The sequence below is a fragment of the Callospermophilus lateralis genome, chromosome 7, assembly GCF_048772815.1.
Source record: "Callospermophilus lateralis isolate mCalLat2 chromosome 7, mCalLat2.hap1, whole genome shotgun sequence".
Classification (NCBI taxonomy): Eukaryota; Metazoa; Chordata; class Mammalia; order Rodentia; family Sciuridae; genus Callospermophilus; species Callospermophilus lateralis.
The window spans coordinates 136791214-136813201 of NC_135311.1; the positions used below are offsets into that span (position 1 = coordinate 136791214).

The 21988-nt window shown below is 55.1% G+C and overlaps 1 protein-coding gene across 4 annotated transcripts in view; it reads left to right on the plus strand.

Moving 5' to 3' along the window:
* The first annotated feature begins 217 nt into the window (after nt 1-217).
* The window catches only part of Casz1 (castor zinc finger 1), a 143003-nt gene continuing 121232 nt past the window's right edge, over nt 218-21988 (plus strand). For 2 of the 4 annotated variants that reach the window (XM_076861316.2, XM_076861312.2), the window contains exon 1: nt 218-321. The gene's annotated coding sequence lies outside the window, so the exon portion shown is untranslated. Of the gene's footprint in view, nt 322-10766; nt 10831-16148; nt 16195-21988 lie in introns of those variants that run through there. The other 2 variants (XM_076861315.2, XM_076861313.2) reach the window with 2 other exon arrangements.

A 21988-nucleotide genomic window follows, 5' to 3' on the forward strand; every position in this document is an offset into this window, starting at 1 on the left:
CTGCAGGCCGCGTCTCGCTGCGCACACGCCGAGCCCAGCCGGGGCGGTGGGTGGGAAGAATCCGGGAGGGGAAGGTCTGGGGGTGTGAGGGTGGAGCGGAACCCGGCCCCGCGATCCGGCCCGGGTTTTGCATGCCACCCACTCGCCCGCTCGGCCGCGGAGAATTCCATAATCACAGCGGGCGAGAGCGGAGACTGGGAGCGAAAAATCCGGGATCCGGCAACTTTGGGCAGCGCATGCGCGCCCGCGGCGCTCCATCCCAAACACACACACATTTTTCCCCCGGACTTGGAAAGTCACCCAAAGCCGCCCCAAGTGCAGGTAAGAGAGTCGGCGCTCCCTCCGCTGCGAGCTCCCCTGTTCCCCAGCTCCGCGGGCCTCTCGGGGCGCCTCCCCGCTTCGCCCCCTGCCCGGGTGCAGCCCCCCACCCCCGGGGCTGCCGCTTGCAGCCGGGAGCGGGCGAGCGAGCGAGCGAGCGAGCGAGAGAGCCAGCCAGCTTGCGAGCGGCGGCTGCCACCCAACTCCGGCCGTGCGGAGGCAGGGGGCACGGAGGACTGGCACCCCAGCATGGGGTGGCGCGTCGCCCGCTGTGGCCAGGGGAATGCCCGGCGCGCGGCTCCTGGGGAGGGGAGGGCTGCTGCTCCTGGGGGTCACTTACTCCAACTGAGGGGGCGGCGGGGTAGGGGAGAAGAGGGGGAGGTGCCAGGTTCGAGTGCACGACTTTGCAAATAGGGTGGGGGCGCCCCCTGCGCTGTGGGCTCCCGGGGGGGGGGCAGGTGTTCGCCAGTACTGGGTGATCATTCCTTTCCCTACGCACCCCAACCCCCAGCGACAAGGGGGTCGTGTGCTCTCCAGGGCAGAGAAGGAGGCAGGGGTGAGGGGCGCTGGGGTGACTTTGCAAGACTTTGCCCAGGGGAAGGGGCAGGTGGGGATCCCCTTCAGCCGGCTCTTGTACCCCGACACCGGGTGTGTGTGCTTCCGGCAGAGGTAGGCAGTGTTCGCTTAGGCTCAGGGTGCCAAGGGGTGCCCGGGATGAGAAAACCAAGGCAAGAGGTTTGTTGGATGGGGGGAGCGGCGCCCCCTTTTTCCTCTTTGCCAGGGAAGTTTATCTCAAGTGCGCTGCTTCAGGCGCGGCAAGTGGCGCTTCTCGCTCTCTCCCCCACCCCCCAGCCTCCCCGGGCGCAGGCTGGCAACGCTGGGCACGGACACAGAGAGTCAAAGCACCGAATCAAAGCCGCTGGGCTGTTGGCCGAAGCCCGCCTGGGTCTGGGAAAAAGTTCCGGGGAGTTGCGGCGGCTGTTGTGTGCGCGGGGAGAGAAGTTGCGCCCGGGAACGTGGGACGCTGGCCTGGCAGGCCAGCTGGCGGGTGGAGCGATGCGATCCCGGGGGCTTCTGCAGCGGTGGGAGAGGGTCTGGAAGGGTCTGTGCTCCAAGGTGGGCAGAGGGTGATCTGGGGGCTTAGCATTTGGGGAGGAAGAACCCTGAATCCGAGAGCACAGGGCTGAAATAGGCACCTGGTGGAGGACAGAGAGAAGAGTAGCTTGTTTGGGCTCAGGGGACACTAAAGGGGAAATGGTTGGACCACCCCGTCTTTTGGGTTCTGGCTTCTTGGCAAAGGAGCGCATGGTGGCTGGCGGAATAGTGTTGGGGAGCGGGGCTGCAAGGGGTGCGCGGGAATGGGGGATTGGGTCAGACAGATAGTCCTGTAGCTGCCGGGGCAGGGGGCCGAGTCGTGCGCTCGGGGTGAGCCGGCCGGGCGGAGCGGCGGCCGGTTTATTTTTACTCGGTGGCATTTGCAGAATGTGCAGCTGATGACCGTCGGCCGCCAGGAAGTTTTGCTTTCTGTTCTTTCTCTCTCTTTGCGAAGCCAGCGCGGCCCGGAGCTACAGGGCCGCCGAGTCGGGCCTAGGAGGGGAGGGGGCGGCCTCTGGGGTTGCAAGGTGCCGGCAGGGGCGCGCTGGGGCCGCGGGCGGGGGCTGCCGGCGCGGGCGGGCGGACGGCGGGCGCTGGCGGCTGCGGAGCGGTTGGGCGAATATCTGTCCCCAGCTTTGGAAGCTCCTCCGCGAGGGGAACAGGTGTATGCGCCGTCAATCACAGCGGGAGGGACACTTTGGGGGCGTAGATTAAGATCATAATAATAGATTTTTCTCTTGGGGGTGGGCGCAGATTCTTCCAAGTCATCCCAGACCCGGATCCCGAGTTGGGGGAGGAGTGGAGTGCGGAGGGAGGCTGGGGGCCGCTTCTCCCTCCGCATAAGTTTTTCCTGACACAGGCTCAGCTTGGGAAGCGGGCCTGGGTGCGGCGTGGACCTCCTTCCCATCAAGCTGGGAAGGTGCGGGTCCCGTACGTGTGCCTGTGCGTAAAATTTATCCACCAAGGAAGCAGCAGTAATACTTCTCCTTTGAGCCGGAGCTCCCCCAAACTCCGTTGGATCTGGGAGACTGGCGGAGGTCTGCGTCGGTGCTCCAGCGGAGTCTGGGGAAACGGCCCTCAGTGTGTGTGGTTGTGCGCCCACACACTGTACACTCGCAGACGTGGGTGCGGGTGGGGGAGAAAGATCGGGTAGTTGTTGGCCAAAGTTGGTAAATTTAGGACGCCTCTAAGCGAGTACAGGCGCACGGGCAGAGCGTGCGAGGGGACTGGAAAACAGACCGCCGGGTAACATTGCCCCCCCCCCCATGACACGCGCGCGCGCGCGCGCGTACACACACACACACACACACACACACACACACACACCGCCGTCCTAAAGAGAGCTGTCCCGGCTGAGCAGGAGCAGCTGCGCCGGGCTTGGTGGGGGGGTAGTTGGTCCCCGGGGGCTGCGCCCGGGCTGCGCTCCACGTGCCCGGAGGGGGCGCTGGGCCATTCGGCGCTTGAGCGCAAAGCGCCGGGTTTGCGCCCTGGTGGCTGAGAGGCGGTGCGTCCGGGGCGGTCGTCGCGACCCGCGCCATCTCCCGCGACCCGCACCAACTCCCCCGGTCCCCAGCCGCTTTCCCAGTTGCCAAACTTTTGACTTTTACAGTTTGCCCCTTTCTGGAGCTCTTGACTCTGTAGAGAACTTCTCCCTTCCCGGCCGCGGCTACAGTCTCTCTCCCAGGAACACAGCGAATTGGAGAGATGACCCCCCCCCCCCCCCCGCATCTTGTTAGCCACCTTAGAGGCGGTTAACGAGAGTTTATGGGGAATATTGTTGAACTTCAGTAATCAGGTTTCCAGCGATCTTATGCCTCCTGTTTAATTTATTAGACTAGTTATTTATTCTGTTGATGATAATCTGTTGCTGGTTTCTATGGAGATGTTAAACTGATCTCTTTCAGAAATCAAACTCCATATGCACTAAAACGTTTAAAGGGGCAGTGCCTCCCTCTTTTTCCCCCTTGCCCTTTTTTGTTTTGTTTTGTTTTTTAGACTTTGCACCTTGCTGAGTCTTGCTCTGAGTCTCGGCACATTTTACTTCCTTCTGACGAAGGAGAGGAGCCCGGGAGACTCACGCTTTGTGGCAAGTACAGCTTATTATGGCTAGCAGAAAGAGAAGGCTTTGATCCCTAAGTTGCATCATCATTTAAAACAGATCATTTCACCACCACCCCTTTCCCCCCATCATAGAAGAGCAAAATTCTTTCAAGATCAAAGAGTCCAATCTTTAAAAAAAAAAAACAACTATTGTTTAAAAAAATAGAAAAGTCAGTTAAATATGAACCTCCCCATTTATATCTGCTCTCCTTGTGTTTAAAGGATTTTTTGAATAAGAAAAACAAAACTCAGTTCATTTTTCAGACTTATTAATAGTTTATCTAGCCCCCCCCCACTTTAATTTAAAAAGAAGTTCAAAGTTAGATTTCTCTGCCTGTGGGGGTTGAGGTATACTTGCTTCTCTTTTAGATCCTGACCATCTGTTTTTGGAAAATTAGCCTCTGGGAAGAGGGGGAAAGCAGTTTTTACTCAAAGTTAATGGAGTGCTTTAATTTATTTATTTTTTTTTGAAAATATACAAATATTTAAAAGTCCTATTTTCCTTGCTTTTTAAGAGAATACCAGTAACCTCTGTCTGGTATGTCAGAGTGTATCAACTTTTCCTTTTTCTGTCCTCTTCTCTGCTCAGGTATTTTTTCTGTAGACTTGTGACTTTGGTGAATTTTTTTTGGGGGGGGGAAATACAGTGAATGAAGAAACTAAAGCAGAAAAAAATTATCGTGGTTTTTGACACTGAAAAATTGCGAACCTACTCTGGCTCAGATATTTATCATGCTGACAGATATGATACAAAGCGATTGCATTTCCTAATGATCCTCCGGGACTAAGTTGTAGGTAAAACCATTTAATGCATTTTTAATATTAAAGTAAGGCCCAGGTTCCATTTTCTTGGAGGTAGGGGGAGTGGCTGTCCCTGTACAGAGCTGGTGTTCTCTGAATAGACAGCTTTGCTTCTTCAACTAGACCCCCCCCCATTTCACATTTCCATTACGTTGGGGAGGGGTGAGCCATACAGGGCATTTGGCTTTCACAAATAAATTTATATCCGACCAGAAGGTTCAATACTAAATGAGAGTACACTTAAAAAAAAAAAAAAAAAAACCACACCCCCCCAAGACTCCACCCCTGTTATAGGAAATAAAACATGGGCAATATTTGACCCCCCCACACCCTTCAACCCTCCTGCTTCTCTTTTATATTATCTTATTTTGGAGGGGGGGGTGGAATGGTGGTTGCCTTTCAGCTCAGAGGAGAGAGGAGTCATTCCTATTATTTCCCTCTTTGCTATATTTTAAATTTTTGTTTGATTTGGATTGCAAACAGAGCAGGGGCTTAGGAGTAAAAAGAGCACTGTGGCTTTAAACTCAGGAGTTTGCATATTCTCCTTGTATCTTTCCCCTTTGCTAATTATTGTGTTGTTTTCAGAGCAAATATGTCATATCCATGGCGACCGGGCAGGTTTATTGTCTTTCTGAAGCAATAGCTCACATAAGTAATTAATGACTTTCTTTTTTTTCCTCTGGCTTAGGTTAAACAGATCATTCAAGGAAAGTCATATCTCTTCTCTTCTCTCCCTCTCTCTCCCTTTTCCTCTCTTTCTCTCTGTCTCTCTCACCTTCTCTCTCTCTCTCTCTCTGACTCTCTCCTTTTTAGCCCAGTGACATAAGAACATGAGTTAAGAACAAGAAAATACTTTAAGCAAGAAGTCAACAAGCTTATTTCCCCCCATTTCTTCTGAGAGCTGAGTGTCAGCTTTCAGACCTCAGAGTTGTCATCTGGCAGCCCTGAGCAGTGCGGTCCGCCTGGGCTGGCTGTCCACTGCAGGTCTGCAGGTCGCTCAGAGTGGAGGCAGGGAGGTGGTGGCATGGCGGGGAGGAACCTGCAGGAATTTGCTTTTGAGTTTGGGGGAAGCACTCCAAAATGATTATTTCTCCTGTATTTGGCAGAATTTAATTAAATTGTTTACTGGACAGAATGAACGAGTTGGTAGTCTGTGTCGCCCGGCGCCTTCTTTTTTCCCAGTCTAGTTCATTGGAAAGACAAAGTTTTCCTTTCCGACTCACCTTCTTCAGCTTTCTGCTGCCTTTGTCTGAAGTGCTTTTTCCTGGAGGCGTAGCTTTTGGGATTCCCTCTGGTTAATATTTCCAGAATCCTGGTGGGGTTTTTATTTTTATTTTATTTTTTCCCTTTCAAACCTCCAACTTGAAGCGTTTTCTCCTTCTTGAGAATCAACAGCTATGATGATCGACTCTGCTTGGATTTTTTTTTTTAACTTTTTCCTTTTTCTGGTGGGAGGCCCCTTTGGGGATGTCAGATTAGATAGGCAGCCTATTGGTCTTCTGTACCTACATAGTGACAGTGCCAGGGAAAGTAGAGGCCATGTGTTTTGTTTTTTTTTTTTTTTTTAAAGAAACCACTTTTTATGTCCTGTGCTTTTCAGATGGACTTTTGCTACCAGAAGCCTTATGATGTCACCCTTTAACTTTAGGAATTTGCTAGATGTTTCCGCTAGCATGCTCAGCCGCCTTCTGCCCTCCCCCCTGGACACACATCAAGCACACTCATGTGATCCTCCCCCCACTTTTAAGCGTTTCACATATAGCCAAGGTTTTGTGTGTGTCCTTCGAAAAGGGGAGAGCCAGATAGCAAAGCATCACGTTGTCCTCAGACACAATTCAAAAGAATATTTTCCTCCCATCTGAACTAAGTGCAAAAAAGACTGCGAGTTGACAGAATGAATCTTTAGGCTTTTGCCATCAACAGTCAAAATATCAAGAAGAGAGATTTATTTGGTATCTGGTTTCTGGAGAGGAGCAGAGGAGGCCAGGCAAGTCTGATGCTGAGACTCCAGCAGGGCTGTAATTGAGCCCGTAACCTCTTGATGTCTATATCAGAAGAACAGACGCGAGCAGGGAGAACGGAGGAGAGGAGAACCAGCAAGCCGGGCAGAGGAGGGAGCTGGGGGGAGAGTCACAGAGAGAGGGAGATAGATTTAATTTATAGACATTTTAAAAACCGTAATTTCATTAGGATCTGTTCTTCCCTTTCTCTGAAGGGCAGCCCGGCAGACCGATAAGGCCAGTCCCTCTGCCCGGGATGCGTAGTGTGGTTTGTTGGGCGCAAAGCCTCGGCGTCCTTGCCAGGGCGGTTGCCTCTCTGTTCACTGTCCCTGGCCTCCTTATTTTCAAATTTAAAAGCCCCGAACAGTCAGAAGGGCTGTGTGGCTCAGGCTGCTCCGCGATCTCCCCTCTGGTGCCACGCTCTTCTGGGAGCGGGTCTGTCTCCTGTCTGGGCGGTGGCATCTGCATGTCTTCCATCTGTCACCCGGCTGCTGTGGTTCCAGCGGCAACGAGCTGCCAGGGAGGGGGAGGCCCCCATCTCGTCCCCCATCAAGTTCACCAACTTAAGTTGCTGTGGTCCTGCGGCCACAGCTTTAGGGGGGGAAGATGAAGCTTGTCATAAATTCTGCAAAAATTAATCAGCCATTGAAGAGCTGCTCGTGGACGGGGTTTGGCAGGCAAGCCGGGCCCTTCTGCTGCTCCCTGTCCCGAGTCCCATAGAGTGAGGGGTGTCCTGCACTGTGAGGAGGGAAGGGGGAGCTGATGGCTTTTTTGGTTTGTTTGTTTAATCACAAAAAGTGAGGACAAGTAGGAAGAGGGCAGAAGACAGATGGATTTACTGAATATAAATCCTCAAGTGCCCTTGTTCCATGTTGTTGGAAATTTTCTCTCCCTTTCGGTCTGGATTTGTCCTGTGTGTCTTTGGTGGAACGGACACGTAGAGAAAGAGAGCGGGGTGGGGGGTGGTAAGGAGAGAGAGAGAGAAGGATAGAGAAGAGAGAGAGAGAGAGAGAGAGAGAGAGAGAGGCAGGGACAGCAGAGCTCCTTCGGAACTCATTATCATTCTTAATAAGTCTTAAGGAATAAAGAAGAGCATTGAGTGTAAATGCTGGGTAATCCTAACACTTCTCAAGGTGAGAGGAGTGTTGAGGACACAGAGAAAAGAGAGAGCAAAGGAGGGGTGGGAGGTAGGGCTCACAGGGCCTCGGGGTGTGGAGGCCCAGGGCTTGGAGGCCCTGCAGGAGGCCTAGAGGCTGGGGTGGGGGGACCCCGAGATGCCTCAGGTGGGATAGGTTGTTTGAGCTGACACACACGAGCATCTCCAGGATGGGGTGATTTGCTGAGGGTCAGGAGGAGGGGTGCAGGGACCAGTCCTGCCTGTGTGTGGGGTATGGACTGGTGTTTGGGGGCCTTTCATTCCTCCTAGGCATCATGTCCCCAACCTCCAGGCCTCAGACTTTTGAAGAAGGCCCAGAATGGGATGGAGGAGCCTTGTCCTGCTCTAGGCCCCCACCTTACTGTCCCCTAGGGATCCCGCCCCCACCCCGCAGTGGCCGCTCTGGAAAGCCAGAGGGCCAGAGCAGCAGCTAGAGCTCAGCTCTGGACACTAGGTGGCTTAGAGGATCTGCTCGGTTCTCCAAGGCAGCGAGCGGCCCAGCGGCCGCTGGCTTCCCTCCCCTCCCCGCGGGTGGGCTCCGCTGTGCATTTGCTCTGCTCGCTGGGCTGGCAGCCCTGCCCAGCGCATGGCCCAGATCCCAGGCTGGCCCTCCCGCAACCAGCTCTCAGGCAAAGTGAGGGTGAGGCCGGGGGGCAGCTCCCGGGGGCAAGACAGCTGTCCAGGGACACTTGCAGGCAAGATGAAGCGAGTCCAGCCCGGTCTCTGCCTGCTCCATCCTTGGCCACCTGGGCATGAGGCACTGCTGAGTGCTTGAGAGGGTCTCTGAGCTGTGCACTTCCCCTTCTTAGTTTATGTGCCCCCTTTGAGAATCTTCTTAATAAAAAAAATCTCATAAGCATAAATATTGCTTATACTTTGAGGGGTTTCACAGATCTTATAAGCCCAGCCTAAGGACCCTCCAGGGTCCCTTGCCCTGGTGGGCTTCCTTCCAGTTCTGTGGGATGGGGCAGCAGGAAAGAGGAGGCAAAACCTGTCCACACCACCACTTCCACTGGCCTGCCTCAGTCCTGGGAGAGGAGAGTGCATCAGGTGTCACCTAGGGGCCCATAGATGAGGCAGGAGCCAGCCTGCAGGTCACCCTCTGTAGAACCACACCTGCTCGGGCAGATGCCCCAGGCCAGGTCCAAGGCAGCGGTCCCCTCCTCTGGCTTACCTCCGCTAGGATTCCTCGGATGTTCGAGGAAGGGTGTTAGCCAAGGTCATGTTCCAACCATAGAGAGGGGGGCATGAAGGACAGCACAATTCAGATTTGACTTACCAGAGTTGAAACAACAACAACAAAAAATTTCAACGCTGTATTTCTTTTGGAAAGCAACTTCTGGGGAGCTTGCAGAGGGTGTGTGGGAGTCGGAGGTGAAGGCTGGTGACTGAGCTGGTGTGGAGCCCAGAGGGAGCGGGACGGGTTAATGGCGGGTGGATTCTGCTTTGCTCTGGTATAAGAGCAGTAATGGCCAAATTGCATGCCCTGCGTGCGCCTTGCTGACGAGATTTACCGAAAGGAAGCTGAACTGCCTCCGCTGCTGGGCTCTGGGTGGGTGAGCCTCTGTGTGTGTGTGTGTGTGTGTGTGTGTGTGTGTGTGTGTGTGTGATCATGCGCGTGTGTAAATGAGAAGAAGGGGTGGGGGAATGCGCTCTGCCGGGCTGGCACCCTTCCCTAGCACTAATTGCTGGCAGAGTACCCACGGGGGCTGTGCCAGCGTCTCCAGCTCCGCCTGCCCCCCTCGCCCCGGGGAGCTCAGCTGTGCAACTCACTATCCGAGGGCCATTTCCGGGCCCACTAGTCCTGGGGCTCCTTTGGGAATTTCAGGGAAATCTGATCCTTGGGGAGACTGTGGGTCAAGTGCCTGCATCTCTGGCAGGGACTGGGGTGGATGGGGCAAGCCAGGGGTGGTCCAGGGCTCTGCTAAGGTTCGGCTGCCCACTCCCCTGCCAGGCTCCACGTGCCTGTGCCCACTCAGGGTCTCATGAACCGTGGCGGGCTAGGCGAGGCATCGGGGCACCCTGTTCTGGTTCTAGCTCTGGTGAATCACTGTGTGGCCCTGGGCAAGTCACTTGATCTCTCTGGGTCTTAGTTTGTTCTGTTGTCAAACGGCCTGTGACCCTACTGCCCTCATAGGGCTGTCCTGGCTGTCAGCTGGGCTCATAGCCGTGAAAGTCCTTTGGAAGTAATTAAACGTAATGAAGAATTTATCATGGTCATGTTGTCAAGTGCACGGTGTCCCGATGTCAGACGAGCTGGTTTTATGTAATATGGTACCAGTCTCAAAGGGGACCCCTGTGAATTCCATTCCAGAAAGCCATGGCCTGGACACGGCGCCTGGGGCTGCCATTACGTTTTCATATCAGGTTATGGGTTGGCTCTCTTGTCATCGGGAGTGTGGGGCTGGGTTGGGGGTTGCCTTTTAGACAGATTGGAGGATCCCATCCAGGATATGGGGGACACTTAGCTGTTTTAGCCTATGGGGTGCACTTGGCTGTTTTGGAAAACAGGGGTTCAAGAATTGCTGTATGCACATTATACATTCTAGAGCCACTGAGCTGGGAATCAAAGTCTTATGTTCTAGCATTGGTTGCTTAAGTAGCCCGTGCCTCAGTTTCTCTCATCTGTAAAGTGGGAAGAGCTTGCTGTCTATATATCTGGGGACTAGGACTCTATTAGGTGTGGGGCAGTGTCATATTGGTTGAAAATTCTAAATTTTGTGCTTTACTTTTCTGGCTGCCTTGGGGGCCTCCTGGACTTTGAGAATGATGGGTCAGGAGGGAATGAGAAGGTAAACTGTATCGGTCCCAAACTGGGGCTGTGGCCATTTGCTTCTCTTTCTCATTGTGGCCTGAGTGGACGTTCCTGGAGCTCTGTAGGGTGAGCAGATCCGTCATGGGAGGTGTTTGGAACAGGAGGCTTGGGATGGGAAGAGGTGGGGGACAGACCCTGGGAATTGGCTCAGGGTGCCTGTGGTCTCCGCCTGTGTGCACCTAACTCTGGGTCAGGTGATCCCAGGGTCCTGGATGTGAGGGTTCTTTGTGGTGGAGACTGTGCCTGGCAGAGGGCTGAGAGCAAGGGATTTGGAGCCAGGCTGAGCTGAAGGGAGTGTTTCTCCCTCTTGGGCAGATTAATCCTCTAATCCTTTGTTTCCCTGTCTGTAAAATGGAATTTGTACCCTGTGGAGTGGCTGTGAGGATTCAGTGAGAGAACAGTATCCGTCGCTAACGTCGGGTCTGCTGGGTTTCAACCTTGAGCATCGTTTCACAGTCTGCACTGCACTCTGCCCAGTGAGCTGCACACAGTAGGACCACAGGGAGGCTATGACAATTACCTGGCCATTTTAGGCTCAGCCTCAGGTGGGTCCGCAGGTGGTTTGGGTGAACTTTGAGGCTCAGCCAGAGGGTGGGGCCAGGCTGAGCATGACCAGTGTCCCCTTAGTCCCTGCTGTGGTTGGATCCAAGGTTTCCCACCTACACTTGAATGAGCCTGTCCTGGAGGCCCCTGGGCCTGGGTGCAGGGGGCAGGGAAAGCTGGGGGAAGAGGCAGTGACCTAAGGAGGCAAGGGCATGGGGCTGTGGGGCGGGGGGCACCGGAGGGGCGAGGGGCACTTATGGAAGATGAGGTGTATGAAACTCCATCGGCCTCTCCCATTTCACTGCGCTGTGCCAAAACATCCCGGTTCTTGTTTCACTATCTGAGATCTGGGGGCAGGTTAATTTCCATGACGAACTCCCGGCCACGTGCTTGGAGGATTTATCTAATTAAATTGATGCTTTTTGCTAAGAAAGAAAAGAGAGAGGGAAGGAAGGAGGAAAAGAAGGAAGGAAGGCGGGAAGGAAGGGAGGGGAGGGAGGCAGGCCAGCGTGCTGGGGCCGGGCGGGGCCTTGCTGGTGGGCCGAGCCTTGTCTTCCAACTCTCACTGTATTTTCAAAATTTCTCTTGGGCCAGGAGGGACGAGCTGGTGGGTTTGGGGTCTGTAGCGGCCCATCCAGTAGTCGCTAATCCACGTGGCAATTTAACTTGAATTAAAAAATAGGTTCGGCTGTTCCCCGGCCCCTGTGTGGCTCCTGGTGCCACTGTATTGGGCACACGGGGACAGAACATTGCCAGCATTGCAGCCGGTTCTCTTGTTTTCGGCCAGGTGGGGTGAGCCCCCCAGGGACCATGATGGACATGGAGTGAGGGGCTGGGCTACAGGGACATCCACAGATGTCCCTGAGGGCGCCACACCTGGAGCCAAGGCCTCCGTGGGGTGGGACACCTTGTCTTTCAGTCCCTGCTCAGGTTTTCTCTCTGGGGACAGGGCCACACGACACGGACAGTCTGGAGTTAGATGGGGCTTTAGACATTTCTCCCGCTTAGGGCCTTGGTGACCTTGGGCAAGGGTCTTGTCTCTCTGAGCCTCTGGATTGGGCTGATGGGAGGCAGAGCCTGCCCCCTGGGGTTCCTGGGGTCACTAACGGAGCTCACACAGTAAGCGCTTAGTAGACTCGGACCACAATCCCACCATCAGGACCACCATCGTCACAATTGTCGATATTATTTTCATTAAGATTATGGAAGAGCTTCTATGACTGCCCACGGGTGAGGGACACGCCCCCCCCCGCCCACCACCAAATGCTGATTTTCTTCATTATTAACAGTTTCCAGGATGAGTTTAGATGAACCCCCCACACCCCTCCTTCCTGGGAACCTATTTTGGATTTCTTCTCCCCATCCCTCCTTTTCAGAGCAGAAGGAGGACTTGGAGCTGCCTGAAAATTAAAAAGTGCTGCTTCTGGAGAGTTAGATCCCCTGTCACTCCCAAAACACACACACACACACACACACACACACACACTCTCACACACACACAGACATGCGCTGCTTCACACGCTCACGCGCACACACCCGGCTCCACTGGCCAAGCCACGTTAGAAAAAAAAAAAAAAATCCAAAGTATTAAAATAGGGGAGTACAGATGTGGCCCTGGCCAGGGTGCTTTGAGTGGGGGTGGAGGGTCACTGGCCCCAGAGGGACGTGTGTGTTGTTCCCGGACATTGCCCAGTGCCCTGTGTGCTAATGCGGAGCTCCCCTGCATTGTGCAGACTCCTTCCCCCGTGAAAAGGTAATGGAGTCAGTGAGTTCCGAATGGATTGAAGCTGACAGTAAATGAGAATTTGGCAGTGGGTAGAAAACACGCTCCCCCAGCTCCACTCCCGACCAAAGCCAGGCTCGCCCGGCCCTCCCCGAACTCCCAGCACCCGTTTTGGTTTTTAGAAAAGAATCACGGCTTCTTTTTTGTATGCATCAACATTAGCAGCTGGGGTGATGTCCCGACCTGTCCCCCTCCCCTGGATGGCCGAGCCCCCTCCCCCAGGTTGCCACCTCCCAGCCCCTTGCCGCCTCGGTGGCTCCGCCAGCGATCCCGAACGAGTTAAGGGCTGAATCAACTCCAGACCCAGCTGTACATTTCACTCTGGGCTCCTGAATGGAGCGATGTGCTGTGCTCAGCAGGATTGGAGACGGTCTGCCCCGGTGACCCAGGGCCCCCACCCTCCTGGGCTCCACGGGCTTTCAGGGGACCTGCTGCCCAGTCCAGGACCTCTTGCCTGGCTAATTGGGGACCTAGTAGCCCATGTTGTGGGGTCCTTGTCTAGTGCCCTTCCTGTGTCCAGCCTCCATTAGAGGCTTTTTTTTTTTTTTTATACCTGGGAATGGACACAGGGTGCTCTACCACTGAGCTACACCCCAGCCTTTTTTTCCTTTTCTTTCTTTCCTTTTTCCTTTCTTCCTTCCTTCCTTCCTTCCTTCCTTCCTTCCTTCCTTCCTTCCTTTCTTTCTTTCTTTCTTCCTTCCTTCCTTCCCTTTCTTTCTGACAAGGTCACACTAAGTTGCTGAGGCTGATCTCAAACTTGCAATCCTCCTGCCTCAGTCTCCTGAGTCACAGGGATTACAGGTGGGTGCCACCATGTCCAGCTCCTTGGAGACCTATTTTAATTTTGAAAGAAAAGGTGCGCCATTCTGAGCTGGCATCATCCCTGGCTTGCAAAGAAGGCTGGTAATTTTGAGGGCTTGAATATGCCAGGGGCCCTGCCCCTCTCCCCATAATTCTTCTTTCGCCACATCCACACCCATAGATAACTCCTGTCACGCAATTGCCAAGACCCCCGCATATGTAGGCCTCCCCATTTAAACACTCCCAAGACCCCCCCCCCGGAGGGAGACACTGTCACCCTTGTCCTTCAATGTCCCCAGCCATACCCCGTATTTATACAGTGGCATCTCTGCAGCTTGACCGTCATGTCCTGGTGGGGCAGCGGTGGACTCTTTCCTATTCTTGGGGGCCAAGAGGCAAGAAGCTCTCATTTCGGCAGGATCATACAGCCTGCTCCTTGGGGGCGCATGTGTCTGTCGTGGCTGGCAATGCCGCCTTAGGGGCCCCTTTCTGTAAAGGCCTAGTGGTGTCTGCTTGTGTAGGAGCCTGGCTGGGAGAATAGTGGTTAAGTCCATAGGTTCAAATCCCCAGCCCTTCAGTTCTTAGGAGTATGACTTTGGATATAGCACGGACTTTTGTGAGCCTCGGTTCCCTTATTTGTCAAAGAGGACGGATAATAGAGCCTGTCGTGTGGGGTGGTTGAGAGGATTCAGTGAGGTAAAGCTGGCAGGGGCCTTGGCATGGGCCTGGCATGTGGTAACAAGGGGTGACTCTTGTTGCTATCACTGCCCGGATTCCATCCTCCCCATCTGTTACCAGGGAGGTGGCAAGGTGGAAGGCTCAGGCCTGTCCCTGTGCTTGGGCTCCAGGACCCCCAAAGCCAGGCTAGAGTCCCAGTCCATCGGCTGTGGCCACCAACTGTCTGCCAAAGCACACTTGCCAATCCAGCAAGGCACCTGCCCCTCCAGGCCAGATCTCTGCAGGAAGCAGGGAAAGGGCTTGTGATACCCAGGCCTGGGTGGGCACCGTGGACACTCGGTGGCAGCCTGGCCCTGACTGCCTGGCCCAGGGCGAGAGCCACTCCTGGACAGGGCCGCCATCTTGGTTCTCCTTGGCCTCTCCTCTGAGGACGGGAGCGTGGCCCTTGCCCTCCCCCATCAGCAGGTGGCCTTTGCAGCCCGGCACCTGTTCCTGGAGGGCGGCTGCCAGGAAGGCACAAACCCAGGAATCACCCGCCTGGCGTGTCCTCCGAGTGCTTGCACGAGGTCCGAGTGCCGCCCGGGGGGGTGGGGGTGGGGGCTGGCCTGGGCCTGGCCTGGCAGAGAAGGGGCTTGTTCTCTGGCCCCTGAGCCCCCTCCTCGCCTTCCAGGTGAGTCACAGGGTCTGTGCTCTGGGCTTGGCTGGGGGGAGGAGAGGCAAAGGTGAGTTGGGTGCGGGTGAAGGGTCTTGCCTTTGTCCCCAAGGGGCAGCAAGCGAGCTGAGGCCCTTGTACATGGTCATTTTATTAAAAGAAGGAAACGGACAGGTCCCAAGTGCTGACTGTGTGTCGAGTCCTGTGTTGTGACCGGAGGGCAGAACACAGGCAGGAAGTGCTTCCCCGCCTGGGACCTGGCAGGAATAAGCCCCGAGAGGGGCAGTGGCTGGCCTGCTCATCCAGCTGGGCACGAGGGCCAGGTTTGAACGGTTGATCTGACTCAAGCCCGAGTCACGTGCTTTCCTCCGGAATCGTGGGATCATATTTTTCAGCGTTTATTTGAAAACTGATAAAGGGAGAAATATTCACCTGTAACGTCACTCTGGAGATACGACCTTGTTTAGTGTTCAGTGTGTTTCCTTCTAGTCCCCCCCGCCCCCCGCCTGGTGACTGGGTATATTTATATAACATGTATTTTACATAAATTATGATCGCAGGAGAGTGCAGTTGGGTTGAGACCCTGGATGAGGTGGGAGGGTCTCCTGAGCCGAGGCCGCCCGGCAGTGATGGATTCTCGGCGCAGTGGAAACCTGGGCTTGGCGCCTGAGGTGTGTTGGAGAAGCCCTGGGTGAACGGACAGGCAGGCAAGACCCCTGTGCGCTCTGTGGGGCTGGCCCGGCTCCGTTCGGTGGTAGAGTTTTCCTTCTAACTTGCTTCCTTCTTGCTTTTGACAAGTGGGAATATTTGTACCATTTCCCCGAATGACCTCCTCTCCTTGGGGTAATGAGAAAATGAAAGTCTTCGCTAAGTGCTTTGAGATATTCAGATATAAAAATGGAGAGCGGGCGATGTCAGGGGCCTTTGGCTGCCAGGGTGCTTTACAGAGAGGAAGCGCGGTTGTTGGGAGTGAAGGTCACCAGGAGGCTGAGGGCCTTGCTGGAACCTCGTCCCTCTGGGCTGGAGGGCAGCCGAGTTCGGGCGGCTGGGCATGGGCGAGGTTGGGGTGGAGCCCCTGCCCTCCTCCAGGCCCATGCACCCAGGTGAGTCCCCTTTGGCCAAGGTGATCTCGATGCCCGGGCAGAGCCCGCCCTGGGCCTGGGTCTTGTGGCTAAATGATCCCATTCAAGGGCAGACTCCTCCTCTCTCTCCCTAGTGTCAGCCCAGGAGTAGCACAGTGGAATAAATACTGTCACCTATACAAATAATCATCCCGAAGATGATTTCGAAACATGGAAAAATGTTTATCATGCGGATGAAAATGCTCCCCGAGTGCAGAGCGCGGCGAAGGCACCTTTAGGAGCTGGATCTCAGCACCAGTGCTCCTTCCCGGCAGAGCCCAGAGGTGCTCCTCCAAAATGGAAATTACAGCGTGAGGGCGCCGGGACCAGGGTGATTTGTTTTTTTATTTCACAACATTTTATTTAAATTCCCCCCTATGATTAAAAACCAACAAAGCCAACGAGGCGGCCCAGCGGGAGGCTGGCAGGGTGGGGGCGGGGCACGGGAGAGGGCGCTGCACCCACGGCCCCCGCAGGGCGCTGAGCTCACCGGCTCTGCCAGCCGCAGAGACCTATGAGATCCCGAGAAGCCGAGGCGTATCGGTGACTCAGAACTCGGTGTTGTGCTGTTCAACAATAGCTTTTGTCCTTTGCCCAAAACCCTAGGCCAGTGTGTGAAAAAAAAAATTATAAAATTATGAGATAGTTTGTACTTTCCTTACCAGCCGGTGCCAGCTTTGGGCGCTTTATTTATTCAAGGTGGGGAGGCAGGGAAGGCGGGGTGGGGGGGAGATAGAAAGGAAAAGAAAAACAAGGGAGAACTCGGACAAGGCCCAAGAGAGGTTTGAGCCTCAACTACAAACTTTCTTTTGTTTGATGGGTGGGGAGGGAAAAAATAAGGAGAAAACACGCAGAAGGCCGGTTGGAACCAAGCGCAGCTCCCGAGCTGCATGTGTGGGGTTGCCCCAGCCTCCTCCCCCAGGGCTTTGCTTTTATTGGTGCAACTGGAAAGCTGTTTTGGGGGAGCTCATCTAGTGAAGGGGGCGATGAGGAGGGACGTAGGCAGAAAGGGCTGGAGCCAGTGACCAGGATGGGAGCCAGGAGGCAGGTTTAGTGTCTCTGTTTAGGCCGATAATGCCCAACTGCCAGCAGCCTTTGCCCTTACTTCCGGTGGGATTTAAAGAGGATCCATACCTCCTGGAGTCCCAGATGCCACGCTCTGCCAGTGGGACTCAGAATTCCAAGGGGCTCAGGGTGAGGAGGGGTTTGCATCGGACCGGACTAGTGTTTCCCTCTGGTGTCCACTGGAACACATTTTTGGGACTGAGATTCAGGAAGGCCTTGGTGGGGCTGGGAGTGGGTGTGTGACGAAGCGTGTGTGTAAATGAGTGTGTGGGTGGTCGTACCTGAGCTCGTGTGAGGGATTGTGTGCCCCTTGAGACTGGCTTTTCTCCCTGGTTATGACAGCCAGATGGGTACAATTTGGGAGGAGCCTCAAATCTAATTATTTCACGTGTCACCCTGTCCCCTGCCCCAAACTGAGTGTTCCTAGGAGGTGGCCTGGGCCTGAGCCCATGGGCCATGCTTCCTACCACATTAGCTCAGATGATTCTATGGGTCTCCGATAATGGTGGGGCCAGGAAGAGAAAGGTTTGTGGGTTGGAGGAGAAGCCCCTGAGGCTGAGGCGTGCTCCCCGGGACTCAGATGCTCACACTGTGGCCCCGATAAGGATCCCAACCCCCTGGCTCAGGAATGGTTCCCTCATGATTTTTCAGTCGCTGTGGCCTTCCCTCAACCAGGACAGCTACGGGTTACAGACCTTGGTGTACAGACAAACTGAGGCCCGGAGACGGGAGGCCACTGAGCCAACGTCCCCCAGCTGGCCTGTGACACATTTGGAAGCAGGACCAAGCCTGTGGGCTCCTTGGAAACATGCTCCTCTCCCCCATGGCTCTAGTGAAGGCAGCCGGGTCCCAGCGCAGAGCTGTGCTTCCTCTACTTTCTCTTTTGGCTACTGAGGTTGAACCCAGGGGTGCTCACTCACTGACCCACATCCTCAGCCCTTTTTATTTTTTTTATTTTGAGACAGGGTCTCACTGAGTTGCTGAGACTGGCCTCCAACTTGTGATCCTCCTGCCTCAGCCTCCCAGGTCACCGATTACAGGTGTGCCACTGTGCCTGGCTTTTCCACTCTTAGGGTAGGCAAACAAACCCTCTTGGGGGATCAGATTTTGTGACTGTGGCTCAGGGTGACTGATCCTCTGCTTTCTATTGAGGAAAGAGCCCTGGACAGAGAGAGAGGCAAGAGGTTTCCAGCCCCACCTCTGCCACTGACAAGCAGCCATGTCCCAAGACCTGGGCTTTGTCTACTTGGAGCTGGAGGGCTGGACCCGGAGGTTCCTCATCTCTTCCCACTTCAGGACGCCTGGAGCTTTCTGCCACCATCCAGAGTCCCCAGCTGTGCCATGCAGCAAACCCTCTCCCACAACCTGTCAAACCAGAGATGCCAGTTCCCCAGGGCTCCCAGGAGCTCCCGCCCCTCTCTAGTACCAGGCAGAACCTCTGCAGGAAGGCCCCGGCCTGTGCCCTGTGCACCTGCTTATTGATAACTGTGTGTCTGCATGTGCCTCGGGTCAGAGCCCTTTGGTTTGAACTTGCCATGTACCGAGAGGCCGGGACGTGAGAAAATTACGAGCAGGGAAGAGGAGTGGTACCCTATGACAGGAGGCAGCTGTGGAAAGGAGCAGGCTCCATGCCCAGGGTGAGCGCCATCTGGGTGGGAGGCCTGGCTTCCAGCTGTGGGGGCTCCGGAAGGGCAGAGGCTGGGAGGAATGATTTTGAAGCCACTACTATGGAGATTAAGGGGATGAGAATGTAAATCTCAAGTAAAAAGGTAATTGAATGTAATAGCAAACACTGCTCGCTCTATGTTAATTTTAGCTCTTCCCCTGGATACAAGACGCTGTATTAGTGTTTTATTACCATTTTGTTTGCACTAATAAAATAGTAAAATTTATTTCAAGGAAGTTGAAGGATGGTTTTACAATGCAAATTTGAAGAAATTGGACTTTTCATTTATGCCTCTGCTATTTTAAACCCTGACGGGTGTAAATTAGCTACAGGGACTGAGCAGACCCCACTGATGGGGACTTGGGAGGCGGGAACCCTGGCAGGGGTTGCAGACTGGCTCAGGGCAAAATGTAGAGAGGGCTCCACGGAGAGGCTGAGGCCACTCAGGGGACTGGCTGGGTGGGACTGTGCAGTGGGTGAGGGTGTCAGGCGTGAGTGACTGGCCGTGGGTGGGAACGTCACACATGGAGCCACTGGGGAGACACTCAGGCACTGGGACTTCATCTCTCCCCTCGGCCCTTTGGTCTCCTTCTTGTCCTGACATTGGGCCTTGATTAACCTGGTGAACCCCCAAGGGAACCGAGCAACCTCTCTCCTTGTGTCCACCAGGGGCAAGTGGGCCACTTGTCCTGGACACACCCATCCATCAAAAGGGGCTGCAGATTGAGGAGAAGCCATCAGAATCTGGAGGAAGGACCCTGAGCCTAAAAGCAACCAGGGGAAAGACCCAGGCCAGGGCTCTTTCTCAGGAAGCCAGCATCCCTTCAAAAATGGAGCCGAAAAAGAATGGCCGGTTCCCAGACCAATGGTGTCCATGAACCGAAAGGCCAGATGACAGAATTAAAAAAGAAAAACCAAGTGGTCTGAATCAGGGAAGCAGACAGCAAAAGATGTGGGTGGAGAAGGAAGGGAAGGGGTGATGGCAGAGGTTCCTTTTGAGTTTGGGGTAAAGAATTCAGGTTGGATCTTGTTTTATCCAAACCGGTTTGTTTATCTCTAAAAAATTATCGGCAGCAATGGCCCAGAGGGATGCATTGAGGGGACCCGCTTCCAAAGAGTAGGGAGCCCAACAAGTGTTCTAATGTCTGGCGGAGTCGGCAGCTTGTATCGCCCAGGGTTTGCTGGCTGCCTGCCCGGGTTGGGGGGAACAGTGAGCCCGGGGTGCTGGTTCCTAGCTCCAACCCCAGGTCTTGTGGGGCTTCTCGAGTGTGTTCTGTCTCCCTTGGTGGGTGTGTTTTGTGTGTGTTTAAGGAGACACACTAGCCAGGCCAGGGGATGCAGGCTGCACAAACCCTGTGGATGCCCTTGGTGGCAGAGTGAGAGCTTGGGTGTTAGGACTTGGCTGGTGGCTTGCAGGGAACTTGGTCCTGGGGCAGAGGAGGTGGGCACAGGCTCCCAGCCTCTTTCTGTGGCTCCTCTAGGCCTAGGGAGCCACATCTGGAGCAGAGGGGGCCTGCGTTGACTCGGGTCAGAGGTCACCCCTGAGGGTCAGGCCTGTCTGTGGCAGCAGGCCCAGCACTCCATGTGGTTGGTGGAAGAGCAGGAAAATTCTCCAGCCAGGCTTCTTTGGGGTCCTTCTGGAACAAGGGGCTGGGGATGGGGTTCCTTGGGGTCATGAGGTTAGGTGTGCAGGAGTCAAGGTCAGGAAACAGGCCTTGAACCTCCTCTCTTCCACTTCTGAGCACCCAGGAGGCCCTCCTGGCTCTGGGCTGGTAGCTGAGGGGCAGAGAGGGAGGAGGCCAAGGCGAGTGTTGCTGAAAGGAGGGAGAGAGGAGGACATTTAAATGAGGAAGGCCCATCATTTAGCACTGGGCATGCTTTCCAGTTCTCCAAGAGGGGGAGAGGCACCGCTGTGTGCCCAGGGATTTAGAGAGGCATCGGGCAGGGGGTTCCACTCCAAGTGCCTTTCAGCCCACAACTGTAATTACCCAAGGAGCAGACGGAAATGGGAAAAGAGGATTAGCGGATGCCCTGCTGGGCCTGGTGGTGCAGGTGGCCCCCGGAGTGCCCAGCCTGGCACAGCACCTGCCAGCTTTTAGCTCAACTTTGAGGCTGGGGTCAGAGCCACGGTGGTCTACCATGGGCAATGGACCCCTGGGCACCTCTTTCCTTGGCTGTCCTGTCTCTGCTGCCTTGTCCTGGGTGGTCTGGGGGGCCTGTCATCTGGTGCCCAGCACTTCCCCAGTGGCCCCTTCGGTTGGAAGAAAGGGAGGCCAGAACCCTGTGGTCTTTTGCGCTCCGTTTCGCTCTGCGCCCTGGGGGTGCCGGCATCCCTGGGTGCTCTGAACCCCCAGCTCACCTTCCGTCTCCTGCCCCACTTCCCTGCACCTGTCAGCTGTCTCACTGACTGTCTGGCTTGGCTGCCACCCATCCTCTCCTCCCAGGCCGGCCCCGCCCCCACCCCTCCCCCAGCCCCATTCCCTCCCTTCCTGTCTCTGCCCACGGCTGTCTCTACCTGCCCGGTCGCCGGCACACCTGAGGATCCGAAGCTGCCTATCGGAGTGCGGGCACGGTTCAGGGTGTTTACCAGACAGCCAGGATAAGGTATTAAATCCTGTTGCTGTCTTCCCAGGGCCGGGTTCCTCAGATGGTTTTCCAAATTCCTAATCTCAGTGCCCGCATCCCTGCCCAGCCTGTGTTTGATGGGAGCGTTCCCTTCCCATTGAAGCTGAACCCGGCAGGAACTGTCATGGGGCTGGGGCTGGGTTCCCACCGGGGCACGATGACATGGGTGTCCAGCCCCTTCCTCTCTTGGGTTCTTCCTTCCTTCCTTTCTTTGGGAATCTTAGCAAGACAGGGCCAGGATTCTGCCATCCAGTATTCTAGAGCCTTCTTGAGCCCCCCATGCCCTCACCAGTATGGGTCTGAGGCCACCTTCTAAAATTGGGGGTGCATGTTGAAGGTTGGGCTTACTATCAGAGGCCAGGGGAATCCAGTTTGAGGAGGGTCTGGAAGGGAGTATGCAGGCCGACAGCCCTGCCTGGGTTCTAGAATGTCCCTTGCATTCTTCATACCCAAAGATCCAGAGGGAGCCTCTAGGGTGACGGGAGGGAGGGCTCAGGTGAGCCCTGTGCAGGGGAGCCTCCTCCACTCTTTTTCTTTTCTTATTTTACCTTGCTAAGGATGAAACCCGGGCCTCACACATGCTCGACAAGTGCTCTCCTAACAGCCACGTCCCCAACCCCTTTTATATTTTATTTTGAAACCAGGTCTTGCTAAATGGCCCTGGCTGTCCTTGAATGTGCGATCCTCCTGCCTCAGCCTCCCAAGCTGCTGGGACTATAGGAGTGTGCCAGGCCCCTGGGCCCAGTGATCGCCATTCTTGATATGGAGC